The 21,114-nt window shown below is 47.0% G+C and overlaps 1 protein-coding gene across 1 annotated transcript in view; it reads right to left on the bottom strand.

The window, feature by feature from the left end:
- LOC137528216 (cdc42 effector protein 2-like) overlaps positions 1 to 12,592 on the bottom strand; it is a 52,023-nt gene extending 39,431 nt beyond the window's left edge. The window contains exon 1 of the mRNA XM_068249487.1: positions 12,459 to 12,592. The gene's annotated coding sequence lies outside the window, so the exon portion shown is untranslated. The remainder of the gene's footprint in view (positions 1 to 12,458) is intronic.
- Between the last annotated feature and the right edge of the window lie 8,522 nt (positions 12,593 to 21,114).

Below are 21,114 nucleotides of genomic sequence, written 5' to 3'. Positions count from 1 at the left end.
CCTGTTGCAGACCGCCTAACGCAGAATGGCGGCAGGTCTGCGGCTCTGTTCCTCCGTGACGTATATATGCGTCATCTCGCGAGGAACAAGACTTGACAGGAGCGAGCTTCGGTCAGCGTGCACAGCAGGATCCAGCCATCAGCCTGCCAGCCAATGATCGGCACTGACAGGCTGTTTTTTTAAGTAATTCTTTATAATAGTATTTATATAGCGCTGACATCTTATGCAGCGCTGTACAGAGTATAGTCTTGGCTCCCTCGGAGGGGCTCAAGAGGTTAACGAGGCCTTGCACGCGCTACCATTTTGCGCGGGTAATTTTACCGCGATTAGCACGGTAAAAATCACTGTACACTGGCGGTTCAGGGCAATCGCAATCAGCGCTCCTATAAGCACTGTATCGCGATCACTCCAGAATTGCGAGAAAATGCTGCAGGTAATAAGTTTTGCAATTGACGTTAATCGCAACAACTGCAGCGACAACTGCGGCAGTGAGATCACTGCCATAGGGGTACAATTGTGCTAGCTCTTTGGCGATTAGCGGGAATCACCCGCTAATCTCTCTAGTGTGAATGGGCCCTCGCCCACAGACTCAACAGGACTAAATCTACTTGCCCTGATTCAGCCAGCAAACTTTGAACATTTTGTGTGTTAATGATGGAATTTCTTAATTCATTGCCATGGTTACCACCCTTCCCTTCCAATGCTCACAGAAAATTTCCACTCTAGAGGGTTGGGTTTCGGAGGTAAACAATCAATTGTTGGGCAATTCAAAAGGTCCTTCACTCAAAAGATTGTTGGTCAATGTATCCTATCTATATGAAGAGTAGACAATATCTGGATGCAAATGTACCTTCTGCACCCCACTGTTAAGCCATGAACTTTAACTAATAAAGTAAATATAAACTTTACATTGGAAGAAAGACAAGCAAGCAAGCTCAGAAGCTTTCCATGTAGTTAATGGTTTATCCTGTGACATTCTTGTGCTTGCCCTTAAGGGTTTCTCATTTGATTTACTACAACCACATGTGACAGCGGCTTGCTCCAAGTAGCTGCTATGCTTTCCGTATAACAACAATCTATGTCACATCCCTGAAATGGACTCCAATCCGTTCATCACACAAGACATGTGATTGCTGTCTCTTTATTTGGAATGCGGAGAAGATACCCAGGCAGGCAAATCAAATTTCACGATTTTATGGAACATTCTGGGCAGTGGTTACAAGAATCAGCAACTTATATAAAACTTTGCTCCATTATCATAAATACAGCTTCATGTGATTCAACTTGTAATAAGTGTTGAGCTAAAACATTTTTTTAACTTAAAGTGGACCTGAACTCTTGCACAGGACAGAAGGAAAACACATAGAAATGCACCCTGTATGTATCTAGAGTGTTTAGCCCAGTGGTCCTCAAACTAATGCTACGTACACACATGCGACAACGATCGTTCGTTGAGGACGACGAACGAACTTTTAATTGACGAAAGAACGACCGAAGTAAAGTTAGTTGTAAAAAGTGTGTAACGATCACATCGTTAGAACGAACGTTACACCACGTAAAAGCACTTAATGCGCCTGCGCATAAAATTGTAAAGTTCCTTGGAGAAAAAGTGAAATACGCATGTCCAGCCTGGTACGAACGATCGTTTCCAACGATGTACCACTTTTGCTAACGATCGTCGGTGGTAAAAATCCGCCAAGACAGAACTTTGTTTTGTAGCGATTTGCCTCGTTCGTCGTTTGCCTTAATAGTCGTTGGTTCGTTTTTTGTAACGATCGTCGTTGGTAAAGATCGGGGAACGATCGTTACAAACGACTATAGTCGCATGTGTGTACGCACCTTAAGGCCCGCGGGCCGAATGCAGCCCCCTGAGGCTTTTTCACCGACCCTCCACTCACAATGTATTGATGCAGTCCACTGCATCTTAAAATATCGGTGGCTCACATATAGAATAGCAGTGCTGGCACCACCAATCCACAGGGAAGCCAGCAATCAGTCATTCGCTAGCTTCCAATCCAATTCTGCATCAGTTGACACTGCTGTCCAATTGGACGACAGGTTGTCCCCTGGGTATGCTTCACTGTCTGGCGCGAAGAGGTCTTTTTTTTACTATCTGGAAATGCTGCATTGGGGGCATAGTATTTGCACATGCTGTGTTGGAGGCATAATATCTGCTTTGGTTAAAGGAGTCATCAAGAAAGTAATGCTATCCAGAGTACTACTTACTCGGGCCTTCTTCCAGTACCTGGCAGCCGCTATGTCCCTCGCCGCAGCTCTGCTCTCCACCACTGGCTCCTGGACCCGCGCGCCGCAACAGATAGCGGCAATCGGGCAGGGGGCGGCGGCGATCAGTGTGCTGGTGCAGCTAACAAAGTGCTAGCTGCGTCCAGCAAAAAAAAAAAAAAAAAAATTATGCAAATCGGCCCAGCAGGGCCTGAGCGGCGCCCTCCGGCGGCTTACCCAGTGTCACACACGGGGTTACCGCTAAGGAGGTAAATGGGCACTTCGCGCGGAGCGCCCTGCGCGCATAAAGTTTTACCGCGCGAAAAGCTTGTTTAGACGTGCTAAGGGGGTTTTCACAGGCATGCTAACAGTTAGCACCGCTTTGTGAATCAAGCCCCTGGTGTCATTTTTAATCAGGATGAGCCATATAATGTATTTTGAGGTGTTTAACAACTGTGGCACTTGTCATGTGAAAATTAGGGCGAGTGAAACATGTAAAAATGTGTATTTTTTGCATTTACACCTAACCTTCCTTTCCAAACAGTTGTTGGAAAAAAATTATGACCCAAAGAAAGGGTAGTTTGTCCCGGGAAAAAAAAAATAAAAAAATATATGTAGTACTTTGGTGGCATAAGTAATAAAAAGTTATTAATGTATCAATAGTGACACAGCCGAAATTGTTAGGAAACTGAAGCTGAATACTCCCCTCACAAGGCAGGAAGATTGATCCCAGCAACGTCCCGCGACGATGAGCGTTCCCAGATCTACTTTCCTGCCGGTGGGTTTACACAACTGCACATGACAGACACAAACGACTTCAGGCGATCGCACCACTTTGTGCGGGAGTCAGAGTCTTAAAGATCCGCCGTGACAATCGTCGCCGACCACACATTGTTTGCAAAAGCGCATAACTGTACCCATGTTGCAAGATCGCAGAAAAACGATCACTCGTCGCTCAAAAAATCATTTCAAAAATTGTGTAATGGGTACAGACCTTAAGGCCTTGTTCTCATTGCTTTCCGCTCGCATATCCGTCCACGTTGGGCTTTTTTTAGAGGCTTTTTTTTCATCTCCCGGAGCTTTGGTGGGCGAAGCAGTTTTGTTAAAAGCGCTTTTCTTAGAGCTTTTCCCAGGCGTTTTTTTTAATTCACTCCCTGACGCAAGTCAGGAAGTGTACTCTTTGACCAGGAAAATAATAAATACAATGTATTTATTCTTACAAATATGAACGCAATTGCTGCACAAAGCAATTTTGTGAGCGTTTTGAGTTTTTCCTATACCTTCCAATGAGGCGGAATCACCTCAAATATGGTACAGGCAGTACTTTGCTGAGCGGATCGGAAACAAACCGCTCAGATGTGAACTCTGATAGGGAATCCTTGCACAAGCGCTTTCTGGGCGATTTTGAAAATCGCCAGTACTTAAAAAAATTAAATAAAAAGGGATGCAAGTTGTTAATCAGCTGCCAGCTATCCGGTAATTCCCACATGTGATTTAACTGGTTTCATTGTTAAGCCTAAACACACACCTTTAAAAAAGGGGCACTATGGCTAAAAAGTGTAACATTTAAAAAATGTGCAAACAAATAAGTACATTTTTTCCAGAGTAAAATGAGCCATAAATTACTTTTCTCCTATGTTGCTGTCACTTGCAGTAGATAGTAGAAATCTGACAGAAGCGACAGGTTTTGGACTAGTCCTTCTCTTCATGGGGGGATTCTCAGGTATTTATTTATGTTCAAAAGCACTTAGTGAATCGCAGTTGCTCTGTCCAACTGCCAAAAAACTGTGTAGGGAGCAAGGAAGTTGGCAAGCATCATTGTTTATATCCCTTTTAGGGAATCTCTATATATAATTGGCAAGTATCTCTGCGTCCGTTTTTGTCCCTGTGTCAGTGCTTTTTAGCACTGCGCATGTGCAAGGACAAGACGCAGAGACACTGCAGACGGTGCCGAGAGCCGGAGGACGGGACCAGAAGGAGCTGGCGTGTGTGCCCGTGGCGGGCATTACAGGCGCGCGTGGCGAAGTAATGACTGACCTAGCCCGTTTTTAAACAGGCTAAGGTGACTAGTATCTGTATCTATCTATCTATCTATCTATCTATCTATATATAATAGACTAAGTGCCTCAACCTTCAAACAAGAAGAAGAAGTACTTTGCATGAGAAAATTTATGCGTGCTCAAACACCAAGTTTAGGGCCTCTTTTCCACAGACTGTTGAGCTGTGTGCTCAGCAAGCAGTTACCAGGCAGCAGCAAGCAGTTACCAGGCAGCAGCAAGCAGTTACCAGGCAGCAGTGAGCAGTTGTGAGAGTTTGAGAGCCATTTCACTGCCTATTCACAGTCCATGGAAAAGAGGCCTTACTCTAGCAAGTCTGACATTGCAAATCTGGGCTAATTGGCTATTCATGAGGCAATGCTCATGCAAATGCATGCACAACCCAATACCACAAAGCAGTCACCCTGCTACATGCTACATTAGCACTATCCGGCTTAGTGCACACCAGAGCGGTTTGGCAGCGTTTTGCGATCCACTTGCGGCTGCGGATACGCTTGGGTAATGTATTTCAATGGGCTGGTGCACACCAGAGCGGGAGGCGTTTTGCTAAAACGCATACTCCCGAGGTGAGGCATTTTTTGGATTGCGGAGGCGTTTCTGCCTCCAATGTAAAGTATAGGAAAAACGCAAACCGCTCTGAAAAACGGCAGTTCAGAGCGGTTTTGCAGGCGTTTTTGTTACAGAAGCTGTTCAGTAACAGCTTTACTGTAACAATATATGAAATCTACTACACCAAAAACGCTTTACAAAACCGCAAAATGCTAGGTGAAATGCTACAGAAAAATAAGAAAAAGCGTTTCAAAATCTGCTAGCATTTTGCGGATCTGCTAGCAGTTTTTGGTGTGCTCCAGGCCTCCAGGAGCGCCACGGGGAGGATTCCCAATGCCCCTTTTTATACAACTGGGGGGACCACAGGGTCCCAGGCTTTCTCACTGCCTGGAAACCACAGCGGCACCCCGGAGGGGGAGGCTGGGTGGCGTGGACGACCCCCCCCCAAGTGTGGCCAGCGCCGGGGAGAGCCATCTGCACCCACCTCCCAATATTAAAAACAGGCACTTACCTTAACGTCCATTGCGTTCTGCTACATGCGCATTAATTTGGGGGCACCACATGAGAAAGGAGAGAAGCATGGGTCACCCCGAGCTTTAGAGCTCAGGGCTGGCTCACATACAGCACTCCAGGGGGGGGGGGGGGGGGGGGGGGGGGGGGGGGGGAGGACAGGCGCACTCACTCCAGGGCTCACACCACCAGAGCAAGCCATCCACCACCTGCCTCCAAAGGATACAAACTGCACAAAATGCTTTCCATGAGAAAATTAATGCGCATGTAGCAGAACCCAATGGACGTTAAGGTAAGTGGCTGTTTTTAATATTAGGAGGTGGGTGCGGACGGCTCTCCCCAGCGCTGGCCACGCTTGGGGGGGGGGGGGGCTGCTGCGCCACCCAGCCTCCCACTCCGGGGTGGCGCTGTGGTTCCCAGGCAGCGAGAGAGCACTTTGCAGTATTGGTTTTTTGACCCTGCATAGTTTGTCATGCGAAAGCAAATGCATATTTGCATGAGCATTGCCTCATGAATAGCCAATTAGGCCAGATTTGGAAAGCCAGACTTGCTATTGTTAAACTTGGTGTTTGAGCACGCAAAATTTTTCTCATGGAAAGCATTTTTTGCAGTTGTATCCTTTGGAGGCAGGTGGTGGATGGCTTGCTCTGGTGGTGTGAGCCCTGGAGTGAGTTGTCTGCGCCTGTCCTCCCCCCACCCCGGAGTGTTGTATGTGAGTCATCCCTGAGCTCTAAAGCTCGGGGTGACCCATGCTTCACTCCTTTCTCATGTGGTGCCCCCAAGTTAATGTGCATGTTGCAGAACGCAATGGACGTTAAGGTAAGTGCCTGTTTTTAATATTGTGAGGTGGGTGCGGATGGCTCTCCCCGGCGCTGACCACACTTGGGGGGGGGGGTTGCAGCTGCGCCACCCAGCCTCCCCCTCCGGGGTGCCGCTGTGGTTCCCAGGCAGTAAGAGCCTGGGACCCCGCAGTCCCCCGGTTGTATGGGGGCATTCCGAATTCTCCCCGTGCCGCTCCTGGATAGTGCTAATGTAGCATGAACTAATACCCGCAGGGCGATCGCTTTGCGGTATTGGTTTTTGGACCCTGCATAGTTTGGCATGCGAAAGCAAATGCATATTTGCATGAGCATTGCCTCATGAATAGCCAATTAGGCCGGATTTGCAAAGCCAGACTTGCTAGGGTTAAACTTGGTGTTTGAGCACGCATACATTTTCTCATGGAAAGCCTACTTCTTCTTGCTTCAAGGTTGAGGCACGTACTCTATTAGATAGTTAGATGCGGCGTATGCTACGACGCAGGTTGGCTAGTAAAGAATAAAAGCTTTGCTGAGAATTCCCTAAGAGATGGACTAGTCCAAAACCTGTCACTTCGTCAGCTTTCTACTACCTACTGTAAGTGACAACAACATAGGAGAAAAGTAATTTATGGCTAATTTTACTCTGGAAAAAAACATACTTCTTATTTGTCTATGTTTGCACATATTTAAAGAGACACTGAAGCGAGAATAAATCTCGCTTCAGTGCTTAAACCGCCGCTATCCCGCGACTAAACGGGGGTCCCTTACCTCCTAAATCCCCTCCGTGCAGTGGGGGATCACTTCCGCATTCAGGCAGGGCTAATGGCTGCAGCCCTGCCTCACGCGCGTCTATCAGCGCGTATCTCCGCCTCTCCCCGCCCCTCTCAGTCTTCCTTCACTGAGAGGGGCGGGGGAGAGGCGGCGATGCGCCGCTGATAGACGGCTCTGTGAGGCAGGGCTGCAGCCGTTAGCCCTGCCTGAAGAGCAGCAAAATCTACGACCAAGTTGGTCGTTGATTTGGCAGGGGAGGGTTTGGGGGTGAAGGGACCCCCGTTCAGCCGCGGGATAGCGGCATTTTAGCAGGGGCACACATGCCCCTGCTGAATATAAGCACTGAAGCGAGATTTATTCTTTAAACATTTTTGCCATAGTGCCCCTTTCACTGACCAATTTTACCACCACCATGTAGTATGAGGATCAACAGATAGGCCTGGTGCACACCAAAACCCGCTCGCAGATCCGCAAAATGCTAGCAGATTTTGAAACGCTTTTTCTTATTTTTCTGTAGCGTTTCAGCTAGCATTTTGCGGTTTTGTAAAGCATTTTTGGTGTAGTAGATTTCATATATTGTTACAGTAAAGCTGTTACTGAACAGCTTCTGTAACAAAAACGCCTGCAAAACCGCTCTGAACTGCCATTTTTCAGAGCGGTTTGCGTTTTTCCTATACTTTACATTGGAGGCAGAAACGCCTCCGCAATCCAAAAAATGCCTCACCCCGGGAGTATGCGTTTCAGCAAAACGCCTCCCGCTCTGGTGTAAACCACCCCATTGAGATACATTGACCAAGCGTATCCGCAGCCGCAAGCGGCTGCAAAAACGGACGATAAACCCGCTCTGTGTGCACCAGCCCCTGTTGAATACTATGAGCAGATTGCATAGGTAAAAATCCTCATACTACATGGAGGTGGTAAAATTGTTCAGTGATTGTCCAATCAATCATAACGGAAAGCATGTACCAGGTTTAATGCTGGGCGTACACGGCTGCTGGGGAGGATTATCAATCGAGCCTGATAATATCCGATGTGTCCGATACCCCGCCGGATTGATAGTGTGCTCGATACCGGTGGGAAGAACAATAGAAGAAACGAGCGGCTGATTAGCAGCCACCCGCGGGGATCGATTCGCCGGCATCGAGCCAGCGGCTCAATCCGGCGCATAATCGCAGCCGTGTATGCCCGGCATATATACTGCTGGGAATACACCATACAATTTTCTGTTAGATTTACCTGCCAGATGGATAAAGTTCAACATGTTGGAAATGTATCTATCTTACCATCTATCTGCCTAACAATTAAGCTGGCCATACACTAGACAGATTACCCGCCGATTGACAGCAGAAGCAGATTCGATCACTGGGATCGAATCTGCTGTCACATAGTTCACGCTAAACGCTAAATTTCGATCTATTTTGTCCTGAAATAGATCGATCGCTCCGTGCGGGAAATTACCGTCGATAGCCCGCGGGTAGGGAGCGTATCGCTAGCGGCGTACGATCGACGCAGGTATACATTACCTGAAGCTGGCTCCCGGCATCTTCTCCGCATCACCTCCCGGCTGGCGTCTTCTCCCATCACCTTCCGCATTACGACATCCGTGTATAACTTCCTGTGTCACTGCAGTGACAGCGGAAGTACAAATAGAGGGCGCTCTATTTGAACTTCCGCTGTCACTGGAGTGACAGAAAGTTATACGTGGATGCCGGATGTCGTGATGCGGAAGGTAATGCGGAGAAGATGCCAGCCGGGAGCCAGGAGGTGATGCGGAGAAGATGCCCGGGACCAGGCTTCAGGTAATGTATGCGGGGCAGGGGGGGGACGGCGACAGCGGCAGCTCAGCAGATGGTGAATCAGTTTTAGGCTGAAATCGATTCACAGTCTGTTTGCAGTAAAGGCAGCTATACGATCCTTCTCTGATCAGATTCGATCAGAGAGGGATCTATCTGTTGGTCGAATCTGATGGCAAATCGACCAGTGTATAGGTCCGTACACACGCCGGACTGGAGGCAACGACGGGTCCGTCGTCACCTCCCGCTGGGTGGGCGTTCCAGCGACAGTCCGGCGTGTGTACAGTCTGTCAGCGTACGGATATGGCCGTTTCTGAGCGATCCGCCGGGCTACCTTTAAGCCCCATCTACACAATGGGACATTGCAGCGATCCGGCGGCTCGATTAGCCGCCGGATCGCCTCTTCCGCGTGCCCTCCGCGTCCCCGCCGGCGTCAATACCCGCTCGATTCCCGCTTGTCCCCGCGCCGCTTATCTTCCGCTCGATTCCCTGCCATTGTCCCCTAGCGGGGAGCGAGCAGGGAATCGGCGGTGCGGAGATCCGTCCTGTCGGATCTTATCAATTGAGCCGCATCAGCGGCTCGATTGATAAGGAGCATCGCGGCCGCATCTAGCGTGTAGATGCGGCTTTAGGCATACCTATGGCTACCTTTAGGCATTGTTCTACTCAGCAGGAGAGAAACAGAAGACAATGCACCAGAGATAATGACCATTCTCTACAGAAAATAATCTAATTATGCATTCTAACAGAAAATTTTAAATACAAGAACAGAAAATTGTATGGTGTATTCCCAGCATAGTTTACCTACACAATCGGCTCATTGTATTCCAAATCCTGCATACTAAATGGAGGTGGTAACATTTGACAATTAAAATTGAAGGTGTGCAGCAGGCTTTAGTCAATGCAGAATTTGTATAATCCTCAGTTTTAAGATTCTTCATTTCTAGTATGGCAGACGAGTACACAGTGCCAGGGTACTGAAAAGAATGGGGCAGACCAAAGAGCTCGCAGTCAACCCAGTCCAGCTCTTCATGTTATCACATTACATAGCGGTTATATATAAAATAAGTCAAGCAAGCATGCACATAGTACAGAGTCTGTAGAGAGATTCCACACAAGCATGTCATCATCCTTATTATTAGACATCCATCCATAATCCTAGAGCTCTGCAATATAGTGTGCATACAAACAAAGCAGCATGTGTCACATTGGACCAGACCATAAATATGCAAGGGTCACACTGGTTCCAGCCCTTAGGGCTGTAGTTGTAGTTAACTATGCCCACACTATTCAACCAATCACAACATTTCGTGCTTTAGAAGGTGAAGTGATTGGAGAACTTTTCCCTATGAGGTTTCCTGCTGGGTCCCCTATACCGGACTAGCGCACCAATCTGATCATTTCAGATAGACTCGTTCTGCAAAATGGATTGATAAAATGACATACCACCCAACTTTTTGAGATGAGAAAAAGAGACACTTAAGCCACACCCCTGTCCACACACTCACCACGCCTATAGTCACGCATACCATAAAGATTTCATAAGAAAAATATGTTGTTTTATAATTCAAACCACATTGGTCCTTTCTATCCTGGTTCATTTTCCTTTATAATAACATTTTAAAATTAGTAATATATCAATTTAAAGGTTGGGAAAACAATTTAGAGTCAAACACATTTTTAGTATAGAAATATATATATTTACATAGAAAGAGGGACAAAGTCCTGAAAGAGGGACAAATGAGGGTGAAAGAGGAACAGGGCTCCCAAAAAGGGACTGTCCCTCCGAAAAAGGGACAGTTGGGAGCTATGAAATGATCATCTGTTGTCAATTGGCACAATCAATACTATCAAATCCGATCGATTGGAAGGTTGATCGTAATTAGGCCCCATACACACATTTGATTAAAGTCAGCTGAGATGGCCAATAACGACCATCTCACCTGATAATCCGGCGTGTTTACAGTAGCCCTCGACCTGCAAGCGATCTGTCAGACGGATCAACTTGGACGAGTGGCGGGAGATTTTTGTGCACGCTGCTCCCCCACTCACCATATGATGTCACGCATGCAACGCATCATCAGCCCTCCTACCCCGCATAGAAACAGAACGCACTGTCAGCTAACTTCGCGTCAGCACAGTGCTGGCCCCCAAGGAATCAGATCCCAATCCCCAACGGGCGACATAAGTCACAGGTGTGTATGCACCTTTACATGTGTTCAAATTGGATCAAACAACATATAATCTCATTGTATGGTGTATGGATACCATAAAGAGGGAACTGAAAACCGGCCATAAGGTGCCTATTAATGGCAACATTTTTGGTGAACGATTGTATTTTCAATCAGATTATTCAGACTGTATTGCATGAAAACAAAGAAAGCTGATGGGCCCAATTGATTCTGAACGATAGCATTATCGATTTTTTTTTTTTTTTTTTTTTTAAAGAAACAGATTGTTCCGCTTGGTGGATTTTTTTCATAGATTCAATCTTTGTTGGTGTGTATTTGTTGGCAAGTTAGATTCTTTAGTCTGGATAGATTACATATTATCTTTTCTTTCAATTTGAATGATCTCATTAAAAATATAATCGTTTGCTAAAAATTGGGAGCTAGTATGGTTGAGGTGAGCTAGTGTGAAAGTCCATAGGTAACAGTCCGCCAATCACAACAACGTCTACAACCTGAAGCATTCTAATTGGCCAAATAGTATGAGTGTATGATTTGAACAACCTATCCGAAGCCTTGAAGTTGGAAAAAGTGCTGCCCACCCAATCACATTAGCGGAATTTACCGATGGACTCAGTGGCGTAGCTAAGGAGCTGTGGGCCCCGGTGCAAGTTTTACATGGGGCCCCCCCAAGCACTCTATATATAACAATTGATATGGGGCACCAAAACCTGCTAAGGACAACCACAGTGTCAGAATTGCAAGAAGGGGATGGGGAACAGTTTGTTAAGGATTATTACTATTCAAAGCATCTATAGACGTGATTATTACCAGCACAGGACCAACAGAGAGCTAATACTGTGATAGAGGGTGAACCCTTCGGGGCCCCTCTGGCCCAAGGGCCCCGATGCGGTCGCTACCTCTGCACCCCCTATTGCTACGCCCCTGGATGGACTTCAACACTGGCTCGTCTCAAACCATACTAGCGCCAAAAACTGTACAGTTACTGACAGTGACGTCGCTAAGGAGCTTGGGGCCCCAGTGTGAGTTTTACATGGGGCCCCGAGCACGCTTATTGATATTAATCCCCAAAACACACCTAAGACAGTTAAGGATTACTACTTTAAGGACTTAAATTACTAAAGTTAAGGATTACTTCTGTTCCATGCACATAGAGGTGTTCATTACCAGTGTAACATCAATTAAAAGCTAATATGATGGATGAAGGGCAGCCCCTCTATTCCATGGGCCCCGGGTGGTCACAACCTCTGCATCCCCTATTAATATGCCACAGGTTATTGGGCACCTGTACATGGTCCAGATTTCTCAGTTGCAATCGATCATATGTATTGAATGTGCCCAGCCTTCTGCAGTCAATGCTGGGAGGGGCCATGGTGCTCACAATTATTTATACAAAAAAACACACATTCATAAATATATACATTGCATAGACACAGTACCCAAAGCATAGAGATATATTATCCCACTGCTGCCATGACTATAGCCTCATCTCTGATCCCTCCCTAGACAGCCATGCAGACAGAATAATGCAGCCTAGCTGCAGCAGTATGGAGCACGATCACTGACCTGGATGGGAGCTGCCTTGTCTGAACTGAGCGCTCCTGTGTCACCTGCGCGATGTCCTCAGCCAGACACCTCCGTCTACAGCGCTTCCAGATTCCTCCCCTGCCTGTCACACACACAGCAGACTCCAGCCAGCTCTGACTCATGCAGCAGAGGATAGAGAGAGGCAGGGAGGAGCCATTCACCTTCCCCTGCCCTGACTATGCAATCCCTAAAGACCCTGACGTCACATCGCCAGTAACCCCTCCATGGCTACATGCAGGAATATTGTGCACACATTCATCACATCCTGGAAATTCTTATCTAATACAGAGATATACTGACTGATATTACCCTCAGGATGGTGACACAGCTCTTATAAGATTTTTCAGTATTGCTTTTTGCTAGCCGTTCATATATTCAGTAAGGAATTTAGCCATTCAACAGACCGATACTGCGAGTGATTGATTACGCCTGATCACAAACTGAGTGAGTGGTGATGATGGCATCTACTGAAAAAAGGCGCATGGAATGTGGGCACCCAGTACTACCGATAGTAAAATATTGGTATTCAATACCGATATCTAAGCCTACTTATGCTGGGAATAAAGGGAGCGATAGCTCCTTATCAATCGAGCCACTGATGGTTCGATTGATAATATCCGACAGGTCCGATGACCGCGCGGATCGACTCCCCGCTCGATACCTGCGGACGGACAATAGGGAATCGAGCGTAAGATAAAGAAGCGCCCGCAGGGACGAGCGGGAATCGATCCGGGCGGCCGCTGGGAATACATCATACAATTTTCTTTTAGATTCTTCTGTTAGATTTTAGGCTCGTACACACGTCGGAATTTTTTAAACGACCCTTCGTTTGGCGGATCGTTCAAGTCCAGTCTTATCAGCTGAACGACGGACTGTACACATGCCCGATTTAACGTCTGGACAATTGAACGACCGGACGTCCAAACGACGGGTCGTTTAAAAAAATCCGCCGTGTATACGAGCCTTTTTCTGTTATACACGGCATTCTGGCAAGGCTTATCAATCGAGCCTGATGGCTCGATTGATAATATCCGACAGGTCCGATGACCTGCCGGATAGATTCCCGGCTCGATCCCCGCGGGCGGACAATAGCGGGGAATCGAGCGGCTGATTAGGAGCGTCCGCGGGGACAAGCGGGGATCGATCCGCGAGGACGAGCGGGGACCCGGCAGGTGTCGATCCGGCGACTAATCGGCCGCCGGATCGACCCATGTATGCCCAGCATAATGCTGGGCATACACGGCATTCTGGCAAGGCTAATATCCGACAGGTTCGATGACCTGCCGGATAGATTCCCCGCTCGATCCCCGCCGGCGGACAATAGCGAGGAATTGAGCGGCTGATTAGAAGCGCCTGCGGGGATCGATGCGCGGACGAGCGGGGACGCGGCGGGGGTCGATCCGGCGGCTAATCGACCGCCGGATCGACCCATGTATGCCCAGCATTAGAATGAATAATTCGATTATTTTCTGTAGAGACTGGTCATTATCTCTGGTGCATTGTCTTCTGGTCATCTCCTGCTAAGTAGAAGAATGCCTAGGATGGTTAGATAGATATACTGAAAGGGGGGGTGGGAGGGAGTCATCAGGCTACCTGTAGTAGAGGGAAGGGGGGAGGGGTCATCTGGGTACCTATAATGGGAGGAGTGGTCATCTGGCTAGCTATATTGGAGGGAAGGGGGTAGGGGTCATCTCGCTAACCTATACTGAAGGGGGCGGCTGATGACAGTCCCATTGGGAGGTAAAGAGTAAAAATCTGGCCCTGTTCCTGACACTTCCGCCTTCATGGTTGAACTTCTAGCTATGAAAGCGGAAGTGTTGGGAAGACATAGTACAGCATGCAGCGCATTGACGAGAGGCGGAGACATAGGCAAGCTCACAGAATCTGCTGCAGCCTGTGCCCACCAACACACTGGCTCATCATTTCTAGGTAACAACTGAATGGAGAATGGTATACAGCACTAAAGGTGCCCACTGATGATAAAAATGTTGATTGTACAAGCTTACCACTTCTGTGTGATATGAGGAACTGCCTCAAGTATCCATGAAAAGTATATTCACTACATAGATATTAGGGCTGGTGCACACCAAGAAGAGCAGTTCTGAGCGTTTTTTAAAGCGTGTGGGGGGGAAAAGCGATTGGCTAATGTTAGTCAATGGGCTGGTGCACACCAGAGCGGTTCGTTTTTTCCACAAACGCAAACACATTTTTGTGGTTTTCTGAGGCGTTTCTGCCTCAATGTAAAGTATAGGAAAATCGCTTTGAAAAGTGCTAGATCAGAGCGGTTTTCCAGGCATTTTTGTTCCAGAAGCTGTTCAGTTACAGCTTTACTGTAACAGAATATAAAATCTGCTACACAGAAACGCTCCAAAAAACGCTAGAATACTTAGAAAATCTCTCTAAACATACCTGGAATCGCTCTGAAAAACCTCTTCAAAAACCACTAGCGTTTGCGGATCCTCTAGCGGTTTTTGGTGTGCACTCAGGGGCGTAGCAATAGGCGGTGCAGAGGTAGCGACCGCATCGGGGCCCTTGGGCCAGTGGGGCCCCGAATGGCCCTACCTCAACTACAGTATGAGCTCTATATTGCTCCTGTGCTCATAATAATCATTTCTATATATACTTTGAATAGTGGTAATCATTAACAAACTAATCCCCATCCCCTTCTTGCACCTCTGACACTGTAGTTGCCATTGCCAGCTTTTAGTGCGCCGTATCAATTGTTATGTATAGAGTGCATGGGGGGGCCCCATTGTAAAACTTGCATCAGGGCCCACAGCTCCTTAGCTACGCCACTGCAGTGCACTAGGCCTCAATATAGTCACAGAGGCACTAAGGATTATTTGGATTATTAGTATTTAGATAACAATACCTTGCGGCCGGTTTTACACCTATTTTTTGCATTGTGGTGGGATGCAAAGCCCCTGCCGCATTCCACCACAACGCAAAAAATGACACTCATATGACCCTGCGGCAGAATGCTCCAATAGGGTCATATCCATAGCCCCGCCCCCCGCTCAGTGACCTACTCCCTGCTGGGCAGGAATCTCATCAGTGGGATTCCCGTTGGACAGTGAATGCGCTCCGTGAGACACCACACTTCATCGTTTACACAAAGTGTGTCACCCAAAGAGTTCCATTACCCTAAGGACTGCGTAATTGTGATAACGCGCTGCTGCTCTTGTGTTGGATCGGATACTTCCGGCGCACAGCAAAGGACCGAAATAAGTGTGAAGGTCTCAATAGGCTTTCATTGATTTTGTGGCCCCTTGCAGTAAAATAGAGTAAGGCCACGCAGGTTTACCCTGCTAGTGTAAAATGGGCCTGCAAGTTTTGTCTGCTGCTGTGTGAATCTGAGAATACTGAATGCTGTGTAGTGAGGCCGGTGTTCTACTTCATACAGGCCAATCTCCAGCTCATCATTAGCTCATGACAGCCATCACATCTCGTGACATGACAGCGGGTAATGATTATTATGCACTTGTTTCCCAGGGTGACCAAGAAGTGTGTGTTTCCTGTCATGGTAATCCTGAGATTTATACGCCTATTTAAAGCTAAGAGGATAAGTGACTTGTCTGGGATTAATACTCAGTCAATCACACTAATTAAACCCTTTCCCAGAACTTTCTTAAAGAGACAGTGATTGCTATATTTAGTTGTAGGGATTTCTTGCCTGCTAAATATACACTTTATCAAGCAGTATGTGGAGCACTGAAAATGTAAAATAATTCTGATCATCCAATCAGATTTCAGACAAACTCAGACTGGCTGCACTTCTCTCTTTGGTTTAAAAGGAAAATATATTCGTGTTACTGATTTTTAGGTGTTATGCAATTCTTACTGGTATACATGTTACTTTAAATTATTGGCATTCACATATGGATTTAAAAATAACTGCCTTCAGTGTCAGAAATAGGACAATATTGCTTTTCATGTGGAAAATTTAAATCCAATAGTAGTTGAAATCCAATAGTCTGTTATTGTTAGAAAATTATTTTCATGGTGTCCTTGCATTTTGATCGTCAGATTACCATATAAGGGTCATGTATCCTATTCAATACCAGTTTCTGCCTTTCCTACTTGACTGTAATTGCTTGTCTAGCCTTAGGCCTGGGCCACACTAGCTCCGGGTGCGGGACGCATCCGCGGTCCGGGCTCCGATTTTCAAAACCCGGAACGCAAACGGATCCGTGCTGCCTTTTTTGCAGCACACGTTTTGGATCCGCTTGCGTTTTTTGTTTTTTTTTTTGCTAGAGGGGGTAGCAGCCAGGACGGGGGGCTGCGGGCAAAGCGGCGGCCAGGGGGGTCACATCCCCCCCCCCCCTTGCTCACCTGGGTGCCCCCCGTCCCCGCTCCCCCTCCAGCTCGCATATAATGTAATAATTTGTACCTAATGAAGTTCGGCGAGCCGGGCACTTCCGCCCACACCGCTCGCCGTCACTTCCTGCAATGTCGCCCTCTGTATTTCAGTGGGCGGCATCGCAGGAAGTGACGGCGAGCGGTGTGGGCGGAAGTGCCCGGCTCGCCGAACTTCATTAGGTACAAATTATTACATTATATGCGAGCTGGAGGGGGAGCGGGGAGGGGGGCACCCAGGTGAGCAAGGGGGGGGTGGATGTGACCCCCCCTGGCCGCCGCTTTGCCCGCAGCCCCCCGTCCTGGCTGCTACCCCCTTCAGCATGGCGGCCCCCTCCTTCACCATGGGACACTGGAAACTGATCCGTTTCCAGTGTCCCAAAATGTCAGTGAAGAGGGAGGCCCGTTTCCCCATTGATTTTCACTACCCGTACGTGTATACGGGTCCGTGAAAAATGCTGCAAGTCCGGACTCAGCGTTCCGGGTTTAAAAACGTATTCCGCGGATCGCACGCGGATACGTTTTTAACTTGAGTGTGTGCTGTTCCTATTTTTAACATTGGTATCCGTGGCTACGTTTTTCGTCCGGGACAAAAAACGTAGCTACGGATACGTTTTTAAATTAAGTGTGAACTAGCCCTAAGTAGCCATCCCTGACCTGTAGCCGTAAGTCCTTGTACTTTACAACAAATAGCAGCAGTCAGTGGAGCTGTGAGAAGACAGTATGCTCACAAACAGAATTTTTTGGTGGCTGAGATCATGCTGCTGGGATTTGGGGGCCCCAAATTCAAATTTCAATATATATACCCTCTTTCTCTGAAAATAAGACCTACCCTGAAAATAAGCCCTAGCTGAAATTTTGAGAATGCTTGAAATATAAGCCCTACCCTGAAAATAAGCCCTAGCGGAAGTTAAAGAGGAGGAAGAGGCAGCCAGTAAGTGGGGACACAGTAGTACAGTGCCAAGTGGGCACTGATCCTGTCATCCCAGCACACAGCAAGGTTATCAGCGAGCTGTGTGCAGGGAAGACAGTGCAGGTGCCTGATCAGTACATTACCATACTTTCAAATCCATGAACATCACAGTACAAAGGAACAGGAAATGTTCTGCTGAGAGACACTTCGTAATAGTGGTGGTGGGCTGTTTCACTTCACTGCTGGGAATTGTGAGCTCTGATTATATTATATTGCTGTTGTTTGTAAATTTGTGTTTTGCTGCTTTGATATCTGGTGGGCTTGTGCGTTGCAGTTCATCAGATATCTAGCCGCAAGTGTTAGTTTTAAAAGTTTTTAAAAGTACATTTTTTTTTTCCTCTAGTGTGCTTGCAACAGGCAGGTAATTAGCTAGGGGGAGGGATTAGCTGTAACAGGAGGTATTTGGTCAGCTTCAGGACTCAGTACTGAGCTTGCTCAGTCTGTGGCTTGCTCACTAAGTGGCTTCGACAAAAGTGGCTTCGACACAAGTGGCATAGGCGTTAAAAACAGGCGTTACAACACAGGCACAAAGAGAGAGGTGAGAGAAAGCAGGTAAAAAAAAAAAAAAAAATTTAAACAATATTGCGCTTCTTTGCATTGGTTAGGATGTGCTAACACGTTGTGGTGTAGTCTTTAAGTTTTGAGGACTCCGCCCCAGCTTCACTCACTCCCCCTCCTCCACCCCAACTTTACTCACTCCCCCTCCTCCACTCCCCCTCCTCCACCCCAACCTTACTCACTCCCCCTCCTCCACTCCAACTTCACTCACTCCCCCTCCACCCCTCCCCCTCTTCCACCCCAGCTGCACTCACTCCCGAACTTCACTCCCTCTCCCGTTTCAACTTTTACCACCACAGTTTACTTTAAATAAAATTTCCCCACACAATAGTCATCATGTTGGACTATGCTGTACAGTGTACATCCTGTGACATGTATGCATGCCTTGATCAGCGGATTGAGGGTGTTTACTGTTGCCCTGGGTGTGTGCGTGTTGCTCAGTTAGAGGCGGAAGTCGCAGAGCTAAATAAGCATCTCGCAACACTGAGACGCATACACAACATGGAGATGAGCTTGGATCTCACGATCCAGACACTGGATGGAATCGGTGAAGATGAGGTGGGTGGAGTAAAGCCGGAGCAAGAAGCAGAGGTAGCCGCTAGTTGGGTCACAGTTAGAAGGGGTAGGGGAAAAAGTGACAGGGAGGCTAGTCCCGAGTTGTCCCTCACTAATAAGTATGCTTGTTTGCGTAATATTGGGGAGGATGATTCTGGAGTAGCAATGCTGCAGCAGGATGTGCTCCTTAGCAACCAAGGGGCAGACTGCTGTAACGAGAAAGGGAATAGGAGTGCAGCTAAGGCTAGACAGGTACTGGTGGTAGGGGATTCAATTATTAGGCGCACAGATAGGGTAATCTGTCGAAGAAACCGTGAATGCCGTACAGTCTGTTGCCTCCCGGGTGCTCGGGTTCGGCATGTAGCGGAAAGAATTGACAGATTATTGGGTGGGGCTGGGGAAGACCCAGCTGTCATGGTACACATTGGCACCAATGACAAAGTTAGTGGGAGATGGAAGGTCCTCAAAAATGATTTTCAGGTACTTGGAGATAAACTTAAAGCAAGGACCTCCAAGGTGGTGTTCTCTGAAATACTGCCAGTGCCACGCGCTACATCTGAGAGACAGAGGGAGCTTAGGGAGTTAAATAAGTGGCTGAGAAATTGGTGTAGGAAGGAAGGGTTTGGGTTCCTGGAGTACTGGGCAGACTTTGCAGTCGGCTGCAGGTTCTACAGCAGGGATGGGCTGCACCTTAATGGGGAGGGTGCAGCTGCATTGGGGGAGAAGATGGCTAAACGGTTGGAGGAGATTTTAAACTAGGATCTGGGGGGAGGCGGGAGGATAAAGTCTCAATATGTAGACAAGATAAGGTAAAAAGACAGTGGGAGCCTAACATTATGGGGGGTGGAGAGGGGGGGTGGAGACAGTGTAAAGATTAAGGAGGTTGGTAAAACTTCAAGTAGCCCATTTCGTGTAAACAAAAATGGTAAATGTGTTGGTAAAAATATAAAGTGCATGGTAACCAATGCTCGGAGCCTTGCAAATAAAATAGACGAACTAGAGTTCATTCTGAATGACAAAGGCTATGACATTGTGGGAATAACCGAGACATGGATGGATGAAAGCCATGACTGGATAGCTAATTTAAAAGGATACAATGTGTTTAGGAGGGATAGAACAGGGAAAAAAGGTGGAGGGGTTTGTCTCTTTGTTAAGAATTCTTTTACAGCTGTCCTCAACGATGAGATGAAGATTGCGAAGATGTGGAGTCCGTTTGGGTAAATATTCATGGTGGAAATAAAAGTTGCCAATTGCTTATTGGGGTATGCTACAGACCACCTCTTATTAATGAAGCTGCAGAACTGCGATTACTACAGCAGATTGAAAAAGCTGCAAGTAAAAACGAGGTCATAATTATTGGCGACTTCAACTTTCCAGACATTGACTGGGGTATTGAGGCTACCCATTCTGGTAAAAGCAGCAGATTTCTGGCAGCACTACAGGACAATTACTTGACTCAAATGGTAACGGAACCAACTAGGGGGAATGCGTTACTGGATCTGATCATTTCTAATAGACCAGATCATGTATCAAATGTGCAGGTTCAAGAACATTTGGGAAATAGTGATCACAACATGATAACGTTTGAACTGGTGACTGATAGGCCACGGGGCAACAGGACCACTAAAACTATGAATTTTAGAAAAGCAAAGTTCAATCAAATTAGGCAGGCACTAAGTTTGGTGAACTGGGATAATGTATTACAAGGGGACGACACTGAAGGGAAATGGCAAGCTTTTAAACGTATTCTCAATCAATATTGTAGTATGTATATCCCATATGGAAATAAAATGTCTAGGAATAAAAAAAGGCCTCTATGGATGAATAGAAAGGTTAGGGATAAAATGAAGAGGAAAAAGAATGCCTATAAGGTCCTAAAACAGGAGGGGACTGAGGCTGCACTAAGCAATTATAAGGAGTGCAATAAAAATTGTAAAAAAAGAAATTAGGCTGGCAAAGATCGAAGCTGAAAATCAAATCGCTAGGGATATCAAATCTAACCCAAAAAAGTTTTACAAGTACATCAACTCTAAAAAAAGAAAGGTTGACTGTATAGGAATCCTAAAGGATGAGGGTGGGAACTCAATGGTGGACGACCAAGGTAAGGCAGAGTTATTAAATGCTTTCTTTGCTTCTGTCTTCACAAAGGAAACAGCACTGTTGCAAATTACAGAGGCAGAAGAGTCTCAATCT

Source organism: Hyperolius riggenbachi, chromosome 8 (assembly GCF_040937935.1).
Source record: "Hyperolius riggenbachi isolate aHypRig1 chromosome 8, aHypRig1.pri, whole genome shotgun sequence".
In the NCBI taxonomy this organism is placed as follows: domain Eukaryota; kingdom Metazoa; phylum Chordata; class Amphibia; order Anura; family Hyperoliidae; genus Hyperolius; species Hyperolius riggenbachi.
This window is presented reverse-complemented; position numbering and strand designations above follow the sequence as displayed.